We start from the raw sequence: 20,030 nt of genomic DNA, 5'->3' as shown, positions 1-20,030 counted from the left end.
CCTCCCTGTAAAAAAGATAAAACTTGAAACAAGCAGAACGTGGAAATGTTATTGTTCGAGAAATCACTTTCTTTTACAGTTCACTGTTTTGAAATTTCACTTTTATTATGATACCATGAGAGTTTTTTATGTACTCATCAAATTGAAAATGTGCTGTGGACTAGAAAATGGTAGGTTTAATTGCTGCATAGCTTCTTTATCTCTTGGTTTATGTTTCCAGTATATTATCATACTCTGGGGTTTGAACAGTGTTTTAAGTGGGATGAAAAAAGGGGGGTGTCTCAAACAGGGGCAACGCCAAACACACGTAACTAGGAATCCTTTGCAAGAGACGTGGCCAATGTAACACAACATGTCACACAACAAACACATATATCTAAAATAGGTCCCTGTATGAGCTAAACAAATAACAACTGACACTTCAGTAAGGTCTGTGGAAGGGGTAGTGGCCATCAGAGGGCCACAGACACTCGTGCTCGCCTTTTACATCACTTTCCTCTATTGTCTCTTAGTTAGACACTTATACCCTTTTTAGGTTGAGCGTAAGTGTAAGACCTCCTGTATACTTCAGTATACATCTATGTGGGCTTAAAGCCCTTCCCCTGCTTTTGATTTATTTGTTTCAGTGTCATTTAAAGATTCTTGCTTGTTAGTGGTTAGTCTTGCCTCTTTGTCCCTACTATTTCTCTTTCATTCCTCCATGGAGCAGGGAATAAGTACAGTATAATTACACTGAGGATTGTTATCTCTTGATTTCAGAGACTTCTTTATTCTTTCTTGGCTGCTCATGTTACATTGTGGGTGCCTCAGGCAAAAGCTGTTTGAGTTTTATTACAGCATTCTCCTTTCCACCTCCTCCCAAGCTGGAAAAGACCAGCTGTTGTGCTCTGATCAGAGCTGCTGCAATGGAGGTGCTTCTCCTGCTCTGTGAGTGCAGACACGCTCTCTTGTTAGAGCAGTGGAAACGTGCCCCTACTGCCTTCACTTTTATTAGTCATGTGTGAAGAGGCAGCTCCGCATTAGGCTAATGGGCCCATGCAAAAACTTCCCTTTTGAAATATTCATGCCTTTAAGGCATGCTCCTTTAATTTCCTTTGACTATCGTCAGAAAGGACCATCTGTTGTGCTCCGATCTGAGCTGCTGCATGACACAGAATTCTTTAGTCAGCAATAATAGTATAAACATTAGACTGCAGAAAACTGAAAATCACAAATAGCAAGTTTGTCTGTGGTGGTGGCCATCTTGAAAAGCTACAAAAGTAGCAGGAAAGAGAAACTGTCCAGGAAGCAATATAGAGATTCACGATAACACCTATGTACTCTAGCAAAACAACTGCATTACAACAGCCAACCTCATGGTAGTCTGTCAAGGAAGCTGTGCATATAAAAAGAGTGCTCCTAAAGGGGTTTCTTCAAGGTTGTAATTTGGACATTTTGCTACAAACCCTATTTTTCCTACAGAACATCGAAACAGATAAGTATCATATTTCTGAGGTTGTATATATGTTATAGAAAATACATCCTTAAAAAAATGAAATTACTTATTTTGTTGAGTTACTGAGCGCTCTTCAAAGTCGTTGGTGACAAGCAACCTGATCTGTTGAATGTGTCCTAACATGGACCATAGGTTTCACTCAATATCCACTGAAGAGGAATTTGCCAGCATATCTCACCTCGAACCCTCACACAGACGACGCACTTTGACTATCATTGCAGCACTTTAACCTTACATTCAGAATTTCCTCTAGTGCCAACAAAGTTTCTCTCTGTCTATTCGAAGTTTATACAAGAATGACATTGTAGTAGTTTCTGTTGTAGGGGTGCTGCAGTGCCACGGAATCTTAACTAATATTTAAACCGATTAGTTGATCCTGTGCAAGAGGTCAATGGATCGAAGCAACATTATTTTGAGGGGATGTCATCAATGTGGCATGCAATCATCAACTTTTATCAACATAATTGAGAATTTTAAACCACAAGCAATTACCACATCAGTTTATTAAGAACAATTATAAAATGTATTTCCCTAAATTAACAATAATGTCACGAAAATAACTCTCAAACACAAATGATAAACATAATGAATTAATAATGGTTGATTAGAATGTCCAATATATCTAAGTTTAATCAAAACTGCCAAAAAAATAATCTCCAAAACTATAACACTGATTAATAACACCAAAATCGGTAATAATGGCAATCTATGCATTAGTACAACATTCAAATGTGTCAATATAATCTTGAGCATTCAGTATTAATGTCCTTACTAATCACGAATTAGCATCAACATGTTGGGCTTCATGTAAAAAGAATTTAGAAATACAAATTTAGAAAAATCTCTTTAACTTGGGTTGTTAGAAAAAAACAACATTAATAGGCAGCAATCAAAATGTAAGTTGCAGCTGGTACCTGTAAAGCAAAAGAGACACATATAACATTACAATCTCATACATTACCCAGACAGATAACAATACACAGTCTACTTCAGCAAGGGGACACCATCAGGTTTTGTCTTCAGAAGAATCGGGCCTAATACACTGCTCATACAACTTGAACTAGCAGAATCTCTCCCCCTAAAAATCTGCAATCTCTCTCTCCGACTCTGACTAAAGAAGAATCCTACTCAAGTTGTTATACTAATCTTTAAAAAGCTTATGATTGGTCAGTTCATGGGTGGCTACGCTTCAGCCAAAAGCTGTTTTAATTGATAACCCAAAAAATACAACATTATTACATCAACTAGGATATGTTCTCAGCAGTAACTTTCCTCTTCCATTTCGTCTGTAGCTTCATTGTCCCATCTCGTCTAAACTCCTCTTCTCAGGAAGAAACTTTCACACTTGTAACATTCATTTCCATCCTGGATTTAAAAAACACGTATTAGTATCATTTCCAAACAATAGAACATTCAACTTATTCTAAGATTCAGTAATAATGACCTTGTAAGACATAATGCAGCAACCCACTAGGGGTGGCTGTGGACACATCTATTAGAGCATCAAATACACATTTATTGAAGCATTGAATTATGGAAATTAACTACAACATTTAATCAGAATTTCACCCAGTAAAGAACAGAAAATAAACTGTGGTGACCATTTTCAAAAGTCACTCGTTTTACATGTTAATTCATTATACATTTAGTATACCAAAATCATTAGTAAACATATTAGAAAATTCACACTCTCAAAGAGGGGTAGTGCAAACGTTGAGGGTTGCTGGTGAGATCTAGTTTTAAAATGGACCCTCTTGGGTTTGGAGTGCTGCAGTGCTTCAGAAACATGCTACTGAGTACAGCATGGAGTAACGCTTTTTGCTGAAATACCATTGGCTTTCATCCGCTTTCCTTAACAGTAGTGCACATTATCCTTTCTGTTCTCTGATGTGCATCTTTCATGTTACGTAACAAATGGAGATTACCTCACTTTTTTCTGTTCAAAGATTCCTCTATTTCTCGTTAAAATCCCAATGCAGAGAGCAGAACTGTGAATCCATACCAAGCACAGTACCCACCACCTGTCATTCTTGATCTGGGCAATGAATGAGACAAGTTCCTGGAGAAGGAGGCATTTACTCGAGTATTACGTAAAACCAGGGCCACTAGATTTATGCGGCACGGGTAGACTATATTATGCAGCAAGAAAAGGCAAATTTTGTGGCATAATACAGCATCGTATTACTTCATTATTTTGTCATTTTTACTCACAGTAGCACTCTCTGGTCAAAGAGCTCACCTCATTAGTACCAGTTGTTTAACAACCAAATACAGCAAAAAAGCAACTGAAAGATAACTAGTCAACTTTAGCAAAGGGCTTTTCACTATGGCAACATGTTGCAATGTTTTTGATCTATGTGCTAGAAACATTTTGGTTTGTTAAAATCTGCAGATTGTACAGCAGATGATGAATTATGTGGCAAGGTGATAATTAGGCAGAAAATGCAACAACAGCAGAATCGCATAATGCCACTGGCCCTGCATAAGACTCTGCCATATGGCTGATATTAATTTTCATTTAATTATCATGTGGTTTGTAAGTCTTCCTTGGCTTTGTGGGCTGTTGGCTGTTTGCTGAAGCATATGTATGGGGATGTCTCAACCAGCAGCTTCCTCTGCAGTTGGCGCCCTCTTACAGCGCAGCAAATGTGAAACTATGAGCACCCACTTCAGCTATCTCTAATGCCCGAGCTGCCTTGGTATACTCTGCAAAGTAAACTTCTATGAAATGTCCACCCACAAGTAACTAAAAAAAGTCTTTCTCATATTGCATTTAGCAGGTTAGGGATGTTTTAGTGGGAGAATCTAATTGCTTGCACTTTTCCCAGGTGGGGCACTGCCACAAGGCATTTCGATAATTTGACGATTATTCCACGTGAAGTGTTGTACTTTTTGCCATGAACTATGGGCTTTTTATGTAGACATTTCCTTTATGACACTTAAACACTCAGTGGCGGTCTCACCACCGATGGGCCGCCGGTTGAGTCCGTACCTCCAGGGTGGTTGGACAGCCAGGCCAGGGATCAGCATCTCTGACCCGGTGGTCCACTGAAGACTGCCAGCGGTATCATGAGTCGGCTTTCCGCCAGGGCTTCCACGGCAGTAGCACTGCCACAAAAACCCTGACGGAAAGGCTACCTGTGACAGGAAATTTCTATCCTGTCACCAGCAGATGACTCCCCCAATCCCCCCTGCAATTTTAATATCCCCCCGCCTCACTTTCATACCAGCACCTCCTCCCCACCCCCCTTCTATACCAGCACGCCCTCCCCATCACCCCAACACACCAGCACCCCCTTCCATACCAGGACACCCCTCCCGAATACACGCAAACGCACCCACACACCCACATGCAGCCTGCATACACTCATTCACCAACACTTACATACACACATTCACTCACATGTATACATACATGCATTCACTCACACACATACATACATGCATTCACTCACATGCCTACATACACGCAGTCACACAAACATTCCACCGCACACACACTTCAATCATCACACACGCATTCACACATGCATTCAAACATGCAGACACCCATACACACTTGCATTCAAACATCCATTCAAACACCCATTCACACATGCATATACACACACACAAACTTACATTCATCCACACAGACAACACCCACTTTCACAGGTATACACAACACCCCCCACCCTCCAACCCCCTCCCCTGTTGGACGATCGGCTTATCTTGTCCGGCGTGCAGGTCTTCCGACAGGGAACGGGAACAGGCACTTCCACCACCAGCAGCACCCCACCATCAGGACACCGCCAGGCCGTATTACAGGTCATCATACGGCTGGAGGATACCTTTTGGCGGGGTGGGGCCGATGGTGGAACTGTCCCTGCGCCGCCGACTGCCAGCACAACTTCTTGAGGATTTCCACCCAAATTGGGGCGGAAATCCTTCAGTATTCATAATATGGTGGTCGGAAGACCGCAAGCACTGGCGGCCTTCTGGCACCGGTGGCTTTGGCGGTCTTGACAAAAGACCGCCAAAGTCATAATAACGGCCTTAATGCCTTACTCGTGCTTTGAGATCTGCATGTCCGTGTAGATTAAAGAACTGAACTTTCTGCTGGTATAGTTTGAGTGCCTTCTCCACTTTATTGTAATGGAATCATTGCTCCTTGAAAATACTGATCAGATGGTGTAAAGGCGAAGTCTGGAGTTGTATGTTACAGCCTCCCCTGTCTGCATATATTTTTCCCTTAAAGTCATACTCCTCCATCTGTTCCGTAAAATCCACTCTTTCCCATCTCCCCTTAACCTACTTCTGATTCAGATACCATCTAGGTGCCAGCTCAATGTGGCCATTCGTCGAGGCCTATGATCTGGTGGGTCAGTCGAAGTGAACCACACTGTAATCTCAAGGGAGTACATTACCATGCCTACCAGGCCTTGAAAAATCATAAAAATGCTCACTCCACTCAGCTATCACGACATTGTATTATTGTATTAGTATTTTTCTCGTGTGTGGCCAGTGCTTGTGTATCCTCCTTCCCTCCCTCTCTTACCCTCGCGCTCCCCTCAGCTATCTGCTTCTGAGAATATTTTCTGATTTCCTCAGCTTTCTGAGTGTGGGAGCTCAGACTTGCAGCGAATGTATCATAGCCCAGTGCCAGCCAGACCTTACCAGCATCCAGACCCTCCCACCCCACTGATCACACACAGCTGCTCTTCCACCACGGCATGCCATCAGCCTCCAACTGCTTACTTCCCCTACCCCATTAATGTTATCCCGTCACCTACTTTTTAATCACATAGGTATATTTTATAGGAAAGAAAATCTTCCAGAAGAAAGAAAGGAGTGTAAAATTCTTATTGCTTGGGAAACACGCTTCTCCCTCGCTAGGGCAATAATTAGACTACATGTGCTTTCTGAACAAGGAGCAGAAGGAAGATGCAACGAAGCTAGAACAGTCGAGCTAGCTGTATATAAAATTGCAAAAAAGAACATGCATTTGCAATGCAACGGGTCTCGCACTTGCTCGAGTTAGAGCTATTAGCGTTGTAAACTCCTAACTGGAATTTTCTTGCCACACAAATTACAAGAAAAAAACCACAGCGTGATCGCGCTATCTAAAATGCAGCGCGATCACGCTGAAATTGAAAACGGAAAAAACGAGCACAATAGCGCTGTGTAAACCCCAGCACAATCGTGCTGCGTGGAAAATAAAAAGATAAAGTAGTCCGGAAACCATGCTAAAAACATCGAGCTTCGAATGGTTTCAGTAGTTTACCGGTGCTGTGTAGGTGGGCTAAAAACCAGAAAAGGCATGACATATGCATGCCTTTCACAAATGAAAGCAAGCGGATTTTAAGAGGCAAGCCCATGAACAAATGAAAGTGACTAACGTGACGTGGTTAGAAGACCAAAGAGAGATTACAGCATGGGACGGAGCGCTTTGCGCTCGCCCATATAAAATGAGCATTAGTAATGCAATGGATCTCGCGTTTAGAGCTATTAGCATTGTAAATTCCTAACTGGACTTTTCTTGCCACATAAATTGGAAATTAAAAGTGAAACTGTTGATATAAGCAAGTCAATTCAATACGCCACTTTCTAACTAATTGGGCCCACTGCCAGCTTTGACAACACTCACTGGCACGATATTAACCATGCAGCTCCATACCATTAAAACACAATTTTACCCTTCTCAGGCCTATCTTTATAAAAATGAAAACGTCCTGGCAGGTTGCTCAGTTTCATTGACGTCTATTAAAAAATGCCAGTGGTGGTACCCTATGATTACACCACAGGATTGATGTGAGGTAGAATTTGGCAATGATGACACCATACTATTGCCCCGCACTGTGGTTCCTAGCCATCAGAGGAGCACTTACCAGTCCAGCATGGAGCCTAGAACAAGGTGAAAGATTTTTTCACAATACAAAAACTGCAAAGGAAGGAAATGCATTGGGCTAACCACCAAGTAATGTTCAATGCACAGAGTATTTGTGTAGTATCATCACCCAGTGGAAGAAAGAACGATCTCCAAGGCACAGGAAAGATTAATGAGTTAATCGCATTAATACAATTTCAGCACCTTTGACATGAGAATGGCAATGAATAATTAAAACGTAGTTGAATGGTTTAATAAATAATTGAGAGCCTCATAGGGATATTTGGATGTACAGGAAAACACACCACAAAACAGTGGTAGGGCTACAACAGAGTATTAAGTCCTAGAGCTTTCCTGGTGCACACAGAATAGCTACATCAATCTTTGTATAAAGTTGCGGCACAGTGTGTTCAGTTATTTGGGTCGGAATGTACAAAAATATTAGTACGCAGTTCTGTACAAGCTGAGAAGTCTTTGTTTCTTGTTTTCCATGTAAGGTAAATAGCGTGCCTGTTTTCAATGTTGCGTTTTGCTGCATGGTTTGAATTTCTCTAAGCATGCAGCCTTATCTGCCAAACACTTCGGAAAAGACTGGGCAGTGGTTGCAAGTAGTGGTGGCCAGTGCCTTTTCACGTGCTATAGTTGGTTGAAAAACTTTTGGCAATTGCACCCGTTTTCGCTGGTTTCAGGTACACACACCACCAATTTAAAAACAAGCAAGATCGCGCTGCGGACAAAAGATAAAAAGTAGTCCACAAACCTGACGGGAAACAGCGAGCCTCACATGTTTTCAGTACTTGGTCGCTGCGCTAGAGGAGGGCTAACCAGCAGAAAAGGCATGACGTATGCATGCCTTCTACTAATGAAAGCAAGCTGATTTTAACAGGCAAACCCACGAACCAATGAAAGACACTGACGTGACATGGACGGGCTCCGAGCAATTTTTTAACTTCTAAAGCGTCTTGCAAGCAAAACGCATGCGCAAGCACATGCGACGCAGGTTCGACCCTAAAAAGGGGGAGGGAGCTTCAGTCTTTCACACAGTGAGCAAACTTTCTGTACCTTTGCATGTACACATAATGAATAACCTATGATGCTTGGAAGGTGGTATTTTATTATTGTATTTAATTATATACTATCCTTATAAAGCAATGAAGTACTTTAAAATGTGTTGCTTGAGTGCACTGCTTGAGAGTTGCAAACTGTTTATGTAATGGAACTGGTGCTCATGTAAAGTGCTCCAATAACCTTCGGTGGAGATTGCACTATATTTTGAAAAGTGCACTCAGATAATAACAAACCTTAGGAAAGACACATTGATAACCATTTATTGGCTGATTTGTACAAAGTGAAACCAGAAAACCTGGAGACATTGTGGCTTCCTTGCTTAAATTGTGTTATCAGGCAAATTATTTATATCACAAAAGGTTTTTTCTCCATTATCACGAAAGTTGCCTGTTTCTCCCTGCGTCTTTCTGAAATCCTGCATCTGCCTCACTTTTTCCAACTATTATCATTGGTATATATTGTAATTGTAATAGTATTTATATAGCGCTTACTACCCCTGACGAGGCGTCAAAGCGCTTTTCGGCGAGTAGCACGCTACTCCTGAACCCAACAAGAATTAGTGATGGATTAGTATCGGGAAATATGAGTACAGTTTTAGTATGAGTTAATTTGAGCCGCGGATATGAGAGTTTGTTAGTTAGATTGACTGGAGTAATGGAGGGGTGGAGGAGGAAAGAAATCCAGAAGTGTTAATTGGGAGTATATCCCTCATTTACTCATCCCAAAGGCTTGGGATGAGTAAAGGGGGATGGAGCTGGGAAGAGTCTGTGGAAGGGTAAGGGAGATCATAGTAGCAGGGTGAGCTAAATGAGAGAGAATTTAGTAGGGTTGTTTGGGAGGTCATGGTAATAGAGTGAGGTTTGGTGAGTTAGATGTGGAAGCGGAGGGAAGAGCTTAGGCAGAGTTATTTAGGAGATGAAAGTAGTAGAATGGATTTGGGATGAGTCAGAGTGGGAATGGAGGATAGATTGAGAGACATGACATATGATGATGGGTAGATAAGTGTGATAAGATGAGAGCAGGGATTCATAGATATCTAGTATAACAACCCAACCAGGAGCCATGCAATGACCCACAAACATGCCAAGTACAGAACATACATACATATATATATATATAGATATACACACACACACACACACACACACACAAACATATATACATACACACACACACACACACGAATACACACACATATGTACATACAATATATAATTAGAACCATGGGTAAATATACTTAGTCAAACAGGTTTAAAGAGTGTGTGTGTGTGTATTTTACTGTTATGACATAGTAGCAATACATAATTTCTAAAGAACTATACATAACTAGAAATAGACACATAATCAGAAAAAAATATTTATCAACATAGGCATATGCAGTCCATGGTTGTTTGAATATGGTGGTTATGAAGGAAAGAGCCAACTCTTGAGTAGTTTTCTGAAGACAAGAAAGTTATCTGTGGCTTTTATAGTTGGGGGTAATGAATTTCATAGTTTGGCTGCTTGAACGGAGAAGGATGTACCACCTATAGTCTTTTTCTTGTATGGCGGTGTTCTAAGGAGGGGTGCCAATCTTGAGCGGAGGTTTCTTTGTTGGATGTATTTGGTTATTTTGTTTCTGATAAAAAGTGGTCCTGTTCCATGTATAGCTTTGTGGGTGATACAAAGCAGCTTGAAAGTGCATCTTCTGGGAACGGGTAACCAGTGTAGTGCTCTCAAGGTAGGGGAGATGTGGGCTTGCAGCTTTATATGTAATAGTAGCCTGGCTGCGGAGTTCTGAATACGTTGCAGTTTTTTCCTAATAGATAGAGATGATCCATGGTAGAGGCCATTGGCATAATCCAGTTTGGATAGTGCAAGCAAGATAGTAGCTTGCACCTTGTGTGGAAATCCGAGGTGGGGGAAGACGCGTCGTAGAGTCTTCAAGGCGATGAAGCTTGTTCGTGCTAATTAGTCCACTTGGGCATTCATAGTTAACTTGGAATCCAGGGTGATTCCAAGGTTTTTAACTTCCTTGGATAATTGAGTAAGAGATCTGAGATAGTCAGGCCAGACGCACAGAGGGTCATAACTTTTCCAGCCACCACATACGAGTATTTCTGTTTTGCAGGTATTTAGTTTGAGATGGCTCCAGGCCATCCACTGATCAACGGCTCAGAGGCAACTGAAGATTTCTGAGTTTTCAATGTTTTTGGGGCATTCTAATTTAAGTAGTATTTGTGTGTCATCTGCATAGTTGTAGCATGAGAGATGGAAATCATCAATCAGTTCTGGTAGTGATATCATGTAGAAGTTGAAAAGCAAAGGTGAGATGATAGATCCTTGGGGGACCTTTGCTTTTGTGAGGTAGGGTTTGGATGAGAAGGGGGGTGAGTAGATGATATTAGATCTTTTTTGAAGATAGGAAGTAATCCAGTCAAGAGCAGCCTCTTGTATGCCGGCTTCATGGAGTCTTTGAATTAGGGTGTCATCGTCAACTGTATCAAAGGCAGCCGAGAGGTCCAAGACAAGTAGTGCAGCAACTCCATTGCGGTCGCCTGTGTTTTTAAGATCATCTCAGATTGCTATGAGTACTGATTCAGTGCCTCTTCCTGGGCGTAATCCAGTTTGGAAGTCTGAAAGTATAGAATTGTCTTCAATGAATTGTGACATCTGGGCGAGATTCCGCTTACAGTGTAACCATATACTCAGCCCCCAGGGGAAGTTTTTAGGGCTAGCAGGCCTACCGCAATGACATTACAAACAAGGTCTTTAAAACAAAACTTCTCCCGGCTGTAAAACAAAAGTTGTAACCATGAGGAGACAGTGAATGGTGGGAGGGGTTATTTTGGGGTCCCCACTAACCTAGTGTGGTGACACGGAGATGATGTAGACAGAAAAAGCATTTTGAAGGTGATCCCATTGTCCTAGGACCACCACAGGCTGGGTTATGAGCACAAATGTTTTGTAAAAGTAATGCCCTGCAAAGAATTATGGGGTAAGTTTTCGTGACTCAAATATTATAGTATGTTGACTGCAATGCTCAGAACAGCCTCTAGAGGACTCCACAATAAAAATAACATTTGTATGGAACATGGTCATGTAACCATACAATCAGCCCTTAGAGAGCATAACCACGTGAAAAAAGAAAGGGAGAAAGTAATGCAATGTAACTATACATTTAGCCCCTATGGGGCGTAGTGCATTACACATTTTCAAGGCTAGCAGGATTACTTCAATGATATTACAAAGACCATAAAATATACCGTCTCACAGCTGTAAAACAAAGTTCCAGCCATGAGAAAGCTTCAAAAGATAATGAATGGTGGAAGGGGTTATTTTGAAGTCCCCACTAACATAGTGTGGGGAACCAGAGAGGACATAGACAGAAAGAGCACATTGTGGTCAATGTTTTGAAGATGGTCCCACAGGCTGAGTTATGAGCAAAAATGTTTTGAAAAAGTAATGCCCTTGCATTGCGGGACAAGTTTCTGTGCCACAAATATTTTAATATGATGATGTGACTGTAGTGCTTAGAACATCCCCTAGAGGACAAAACAATGAAAATAGCATTTGTAAGAAACATGGTCATATAACTATATAGTTAGCTCCTAGAGGGCATAACCACACAAAAAGAAAATGGAAGAAAGTAATGCAGTGTAACCACATGTTTAGCCCCTAGAGGCTGTAGTGCTTTACATATATTCAGGGCTAGCAGGCCTATAGCAATGATATTACAAAGAAGGCCCTTAAAACACAAGCTGTTCCCAGCTGGAAAACAAACATTCCAGCCATGAGAAAGCTTAAATAGATACTGAATGGTGGGAGGGGTTATTTTGGGGTCCCCACTAACCTAGTGTAGGGACCCACAGATGCAGAGTTATGAGCAAAAATGTTTTGTAAAAGAATGCCCTTCAAAGCATTATGGGTTGAGTTTTCCCACTTGCAGTGAATACTGTAGTATCGACACAGCGGAAGAGCTGCTTTTGCTTTGTGGAGTGCCACAAGAACGGACTCTGATTAGGTAACTGAACAATGTGACCAGCGCTCCAATACCGCTGATCGAGTTCAAGCTGTTGTGCCTGTGAGCGCTGTGAGCACCATGGCTGCCATGCAGCAGGAAGGGGAGACACAAAATAAATAGTTCTCCCACGCTGCAGTATATCGGCAATAGTGCAATAATCCATGTAACAGGGGCAGGCTTCAAGGCGTGAGAAAAACAGCCTCAAAGCAGGACAAATGTAAAGCAATTACCAATGGCATCAAGGGATTTTTGAAAGGCAAGCCCGCAAACGAGTAAAAGTGATGGGCATGAGGTGGGTGTGGTTAAAAGCCCACAATACTTACAACAGGTCAAGACACTTGCACGCTTGGACCTAAAAATGTAGCACAATTTTAGCATTTTTCCAAGAGGTAGCCTATCTTCCCTCTTTTATGTGCTCTCAACGTACTTCCAGTTTGCGGTGGAAACCAGTCTGAAACTCATGGGTGAGCCAGAAAAGCTATAGATTTCTGAAAAGTTGATAGCATTCTGAATTCAGCAAGGGGTCATATATGTACATCCCTCAAGGTTTCCCCAAGGAAAATAACTGTTGAAAAAAAAAAGAAATTTTATAATGAGTAGGAAAAAACAAGCATGTGACAATGTTCTCATCTGTAACTTTTTTGGCACAATGGCAGATTGACAAAAGCAATATACCATTATGTCCGCTAGACCATTCTGGTTGTTGGGACATATAGGGTTTGTAGGTTATCTAGGAACCCAAGGTACCCAGAGCTAACAGATAAACTGCACGGTACAATGTTTTTCTTTGAGTACCAAGTGTAGACCAATTCTTATAGCAAAATAGGCAGAGTGAAAAATGGGTATGAAGGAAACTCGTGAATTTCTGAAATGAGCACAAGACATACAGTTTAGGACCAATGGTTATTTCGACATCTCTCAATTTGTGGGTCCTCCTACTGGTGTATGATTTGGAGTTTTTTTTATTTTTTTTAAATGTCATCCTTCTTATACACTGGCTTACATTAGATAGGCACAAATGAGTGAAATCCAATTGGTAATAACAAATGTTAAACTATTCTATGCTCCCAAAAGCCTCCGGATAAAAATAGTACCTCATGTGTGGGTAGTAGACCTAGTGTCCACAACAGAAAATGGCCCAACATGCAATATACATGCAGCACATTTTTCCCAATGAAAACTGACCCCCTTTTCCCAAACTGGGTAGCTCTAGATTTTAGACCATAGCTCAGCTGGCACCTTGGGAAACCTAGCAAAACCGTACATTTTTAAAAACTAGACACCTAGGGGAATCCAAGTTGGGCTGACCTGTGTGGGTCTCACCACACTGTTGTATCCAGAATCCCCTGAAAACCTCAAACTTTGACTAAAAGAACACATTTCTGTGATCTGTGGGAAGCCACAAACCTCCTTCCACCCAGCATTCCCCCCAAGTCTCCTGATAAAAATGTTACCTCTCTTGTGTGGGTAAACCTAGTGCCCGCAACAGGAAACAGTCCAAAACGCAACATGGAGGAAGCACATTTTTCCAACGAAAACTGACCCTCTTTTTCCAATTAGGGTACCTCTAGATTTTAGACCTTAGCTCAGTTGGCAACTTGGGAAATCTAGACAACCTGTATGTTTTTGAAAACTAGACACCTAGGAGAATCAAGGGTGGGCTTACTTGCGTGGCTTTTACCACTTTTTTAATCCATAATCCCTGGAAAACCTCAAACTTTGACATAAAAAAAAAAAAAAAAACCATTTTCCTCACATTTCAGTAATGGAAAATTTTGGAATCTGCAGAGAGACGAAATCTTCCTTCCACCTGGCATTCCCCTAGCCTCCCCTTCCAAGGTCTCCCAATAAAAATGGTACCTCCCTTATGTGGGTAGACCTAGTGCCTGTCCACAAGCGGCACAAAATGCAACATTGATGCAGCACATTTTTCCATTGAAAACTGACCCTCTAGATTTTGGACCCTAGCACAGCCGGTACCTAGGGAAACCTAGCCAACCTGTACATTTTTTAAAACTAAACACGTAGGGGAATCCAAGATGGCATTACTTGAGTAGATCCGATTAGTTTTTGTTTTACCCACAATTCCCTGCAAACCTCCAACTAATGCATTTCCCTTACAGAAAAGCACAATTTTAGGTAAACTGCCATGCTGGATTCAAAATCAGGTCCCCTTGTTGACTTAGTCACTACTCCGCATTTTCTTCCTTAGTTGATGTAATAAAAAAGGTTAAGAGTTGAAAATGCTCCCAAAGTTCACCTTCGCCAATCCTAGTGAGCACTTGGATTCTTTGGATGTTTTCCCATAGACAGTATGCTATGTTCCTCTTGATGTCTAGTGAGTAGACTGAATGCAAATTATTGTGGTTTGTAGTTATTATAGAGGGATTAAACCTTAATTAATTGTCTCTCATTTAAGGTTCAGGTTAGTCTATGTGTAAATGCACTATAGGTTAAAGTAGAATATCAAATGTAACATAACTTTTTATGTAGTTCTAAACAATGTGATGATTTATTAATAGTGATGCATCCACTTTGTACCCATCAGGGTGGAACAGAGATCATGGTCCAGATACTGAGTGCCTTTGTAACTGGGGTATTTTCTATCATCTAAAGTAGAATACAGAGGGGTGATTAATCTTTTTTCAGTCTTTGGCACTACAATCCTTTCTAAATTAGCTATGCGCTGCTCTGACAGGAAAGCATCAATATTGCAAATTACAACCTTAAAGCCAGTTTCTATTTGAGAGTTGCAGGTTAAATATATTTCACAACAATACAGGTACCTGCCAAGGCCAAATTCGCACTCAGTCACATTTCCTTTTTCTTCGAATGAAAGAGGGTCGGCTAAAGATGCCAAATTTAAATGTGCTTATGCTACAACAGAAATTCATTTTGGTAAATAATGTAGTCAGCCATGTTTATGAAAGAGCAGAAGCTGTGTAAAATCAGATTACATCTTGTTATGGTCAGCATCAACAGCACAAGACACAGTGCTGCAGGATTAGAATGAGTTATATGTGGATAACCAGGCAGAGACTGGGCACAGACCCATGTATGTGGGGAGGTACGACCATGCCTGTGAACCTTCTTCCCCCTCATACTGGAATGCTGTAACTCCAGCTAGTTGGCACCACCAACCAGTAAGGAGCTCCTGTTCCTCGACCTAAACAGATGCTGATCTCTCGCAGGAAGATGGAAGAAATAACTAGCAGTCTAGGGGAGTGCTTAGAGACTTTCTGCCTGCTGAGGGAACCATGATTGGAGATTAAGGCTGCTGAAGGAAATCCCTCCTCCTCAATCCTTGAAGTTGACCTACTCTCAGAGGCTTTATGAGTTACACATCCATCCACTTAATCTGGGGTTTGCCTACTGCAATGAATCTGGGAGAAGTGGTAGCACCAGGGCCGACAGTGAATGACAGCATTGTGCATGATGTTCTGAAGAAGCGGGACACTGGCACAAGTTATATCCATTGACAGAAGTCTGCAGAGTAAAGGTAGCAAAACATGACAGTACATGTGCAGCAGCTTCACCCCCACACAATGCTTAGTTTGGAGAAAAAAACATAAGTACTGTTACTGTAAATGTTTCTTTGAACCTGCAGCATTCACAACTAGCAGTGCCAATCGTGAAAGTCATACTTCTGGTGACGGAGACAGCAAACGTAGTAGGTTAAATGTGCAGTTAAGTTTGCCTTAGCATCATTTCTTGCTGCTTGTTCACACATCACTCATTCGGATATCACACGTTCCCATATTTTCCTCTCCTCTTACCATCTCAGTCAAATTCTCCTTTCATTTCTTTTTCCTCTTTCGTCCCACCTTATTGTCTTTCCTCCTTATTGTCTTACATGTTCTCTCTCTGCTCTGTAACTATTCTCTATTTTGTCTCTGTAGCTCTTTTTTCTATTCTCAGTCCCTTTCCCTCTCATCCTCCCTCCTACCTTCTCCTCCTGACTCCCTAGCAGAGAAAGGCTATGTCAGACGCTAACCACTCCACAGATTAGAAGCTGGTGATTGGTATCTAAGTCCCCACAAAGGTTCAGCTTTTAAAGTGCAGAAATGAAGGGTGAAAGAGCTGAACTCTGCCTGTGAACTGGTGGCTCAACAAAATCTATGAATTAACATGACTCTGTGTGTAGAAGCTCAGCTATGTATAGAGGGACTCTGCTCTGGTTCATTGCAAGAAATAAACAAAGAAACTAAACATTATATCTGGAGGAGCTCAGCTCCCTTCTTGCACAAACTCTGCTGTATCTGTGCAGGTGTTCCAGACTATCTATGCAGAGACTCAGCTGTATTGTTACCGCTAGAGCTGCCAACTTTGGAACTGAGGAACCAGGACTGAGTCTCGGCACTGGCTCAACATCCCCTGATTCTGGGAAAATCCCTTAATCTGCCAATGCTTAAAAATGAATGTGGCTTTGTATAATGACACTGATGCTCCTGTAAAGTGCTCCACTACTTTCCAGTCGAGTTTGTGCTACATAAAACTGTGGAAAAAAAGGTCAACTATCTGTGAATGTGCTCCACCCATCAATAGGACATGGTCTGATTATGACAGAGACCTACTCTCTCTGCATGTGTAGGAACTATTTTTTATTTGTGCAGGAACTCACTTATGTCTTCTAGATAATCTGGCGCATTTCTAGAAGTGCAACCAATTTCAGTTTTCCATTCCTGAGAGCTGGAAAAAAGGAAGTGGCATATGGAATGTGTGACTACAAGGATGGAGAGTGGTTTGAAAGTATAAACAGTGCTGAAGCCCAGGTGACTGCCTATGGAGGATGAAGTAAAAGTACACTTCAATACATTGGAAGGAAAAAGTGTACCTGGGCCAAAAAGCAAAAGACAAAAAACTAATATGAACAAAGGAGGCTCTGTGTGGGAGCCACTGGCATTTAAACGGGCCAGTGGGAGGTTGGAGGTCGTGGCCAATGGCAGTTCTTGCCATCCTATGTAAAAATTCAAACTTTCAGCAGGAGACAAAGATTGGTCAACGAAGCCTGTGGAAACAGGACAGCTATAAGGTCAGATGAAGTACGGATTTGGCTCCAATTTATTATCCTATAGAGAGTAGTGGAGCAGTGGTCTGTAGTCAGCTGCAGTTTGGGCGCTATAGTAACTATATTTTGGCTGTCAATAGGTGCTTCTTAAACAATGCCTAGGGCTGATTTAGGAGATGGCCCAGCACCAGGTAATAAAGATATGGCCAATTACCGAAGTACATCTTCCAAGGGTGCCAGTGGTATCCAATTTTAGGCTGCTCTGGAATGGTTTAGGGTCCAACCTACTACCTAAGCCAAGGGGGCTACCCTGGTATTAGGAAGTGAATGAGTTCACCTTGTCACGTACTAAGTAGGGGTCATAGAGGAAATATGGGGGTAACAAATCACATTTTTGGGGGATGGAGCCTGAAGAGCCAGCCCGATGGGAACCATGATTTTGAGAATTTCAGACAGACAATTGTATGTCAAGACTTGAAATAAATGTTCAATATATATGATATAAATATTATGTGAAAGGTGTCAATATCAAGAAATTTTATTTATGTATCTTTAGACAAATAATATGTCTCGAGAATGTTTAATTCACAAAATGAAGTGTTGTGGACTCAGGCTACTTCATTGCTTTAATGGGGAATGGGGTTGGTTTAGTGTATTCGCCCAGATGTCATTCCCACTCAACCTCTGAGAGCCCCTCACTTGTATTAATGTGAACTGTTGTTTCTGGAACAAAGCTTGAGCTCCAAAATCTCCTCTTCAGGCAGACGTTCAAACAATGGGAGGTATCTGTACTGTCTCTCAGCAGAATGTGCATTAACAGACAGGACTAATTTGTCAGATTGAAGTTGGCATAGGGTAGAAGAAGGGATAACGAGCACCAGCTGCTGCAGCAGAAAGCTTTCATAGGCGCAGGGCCAGGTGCTGACTGTGCAAAGTGCCATGCAGATCCACTTGTCAGTCCATTGAATGTTCAGCTAAGAAATACCCAGGGCAAGAGAGACACACACAGCGTTCTTTGAGGTGGAGTGTGTGAGGTCAGTACCCAGCAGCCCTTGATAAGTCGCAGTGGAATATGGCAAGCCAGGTTTGTCCCTACTGTGGAGCACATGTTCCACCCAACCCAAACCGAGCTAGACTGCAATCATGAGGTAGAGAAGAACTGCAACGGGCTGCTCTTCTTTGCTGCCTTTGTACGGAGTGTTAGAGTAACTGCATGACTGTTAAAGTAACGGTGTGGCATGACACTTTTATCAAACCATCACCCTGACACCAATACTGCCCGCAGACTCGCAGGCAACATCAATGCTTGGGCCATGGCTGGCCTCCCTTCTGAGAACGAACAGGACGCCAGGAGCGGTTTGCTCAGAGACTGCCCACAGGACCATCTTTTAAAAATCCCTGACCCTACTAATAAGGGCTGGTGCCACCTACCATCAACAACCGAAACAAAGTAACTGCTGCCCAGACCCATATTTCCCAACATCACTTTAGACGCGAAATCACAAGCACCTGAGAATGCAGGATGCAGTTGGTAAAAAACATTCTGGACTGCCTGATGGGCACTGAATCACTGCAATACCATTTTAAAAAATGAAAAACTTGTTCTCCCTTTTTAGTGCATGTATGTAGCGTTTGTTCTCCCTTGTCAAGGGTAGTAAGCTCTATATAAATTAAATTACATACAAGTGGGGCCACTAGAATTATGTGACAGGGAAGAGCCAATTTATGTGGCAGGGTTGAGTAAATTATGCGCCAAGAAAATGCAAATTATGAGGCATAATGTGAAACACTATTACTTCATTATTTTGTCATTTTCACACTTAATAGCACTGTCTGGGCATTAGTTGCACCTCATTAGTACCAGTATAATACCCAAATATAGCAATAAGCACCAGATAGGTGACCAGTCAAAGTTTGCAAAGGGTGTTCCACTACCCAGTAACATGTGGTGCTGCTTATTTAGTAACTTTGAACTGTCTGAGCTAGAAGCAAATTTTATTTTTGTTAAAATCTACAGGTTATGCAGCAGACAGTGGATTATGTGGTGAATGCAGTACATCTAAGGGTGATGCAAAAAAAGCTGCAGCTGCACAATCCTGGTAGTTCTGCATACAATATAATTTGTAATTTGTACCTTCTTTGCCTGGAAGGACTCAGGTCAACAGTCGGGGTGGGAACAGGGTCAGGGCCGGACTGGGAACCCAAAGCAGCCCTGGCAAATTTTGTCAGCCCAACCCCCATACTGTATATAACGAGCAAGCCTGACCATTACAATGGGGCTTGCTCCCCCCACACTCCCCACCAAGATGGGGAAAAACAAATGGCAAAAACTGTGAATTCTACAAGACATTTTTCATTATATATTCAGCAGTCTTCGTTTTTTAAAAGCATAGTAAATGATGACCTTACAGAGCACCAGGATACGGCAATCTTTATTGGGGCTCTTCAGTGACTTCCTCACCAACACCCTCTAAATGTGGCTCTCATCTCTCCATAGCCCCTCTCTCACATGTATTCCATTTGTTTTATAGCATTTCTCTTACCAGCGTAGAGTGTTGGAGCAGTTTACATGACACACATACAGAGACAT

This window comes from Pleurodeles waltl, chromosome 1_1 (genome assembly GCF_031143425.1).
Source record: "Pleurodeles waltl isolate 20211129_DDA chromosome 1_1, aPleWal1.hap1.20221129, whole genome shotgun sequence".
NCBI lineage: Eukaryota > Metazoa > Chordata > Amphibia > Caudata > Salamandridae > Pleurodeles > Pleurodeles waltl.
Note: the sequence above shows the minus strand (reverse complement) of the source record.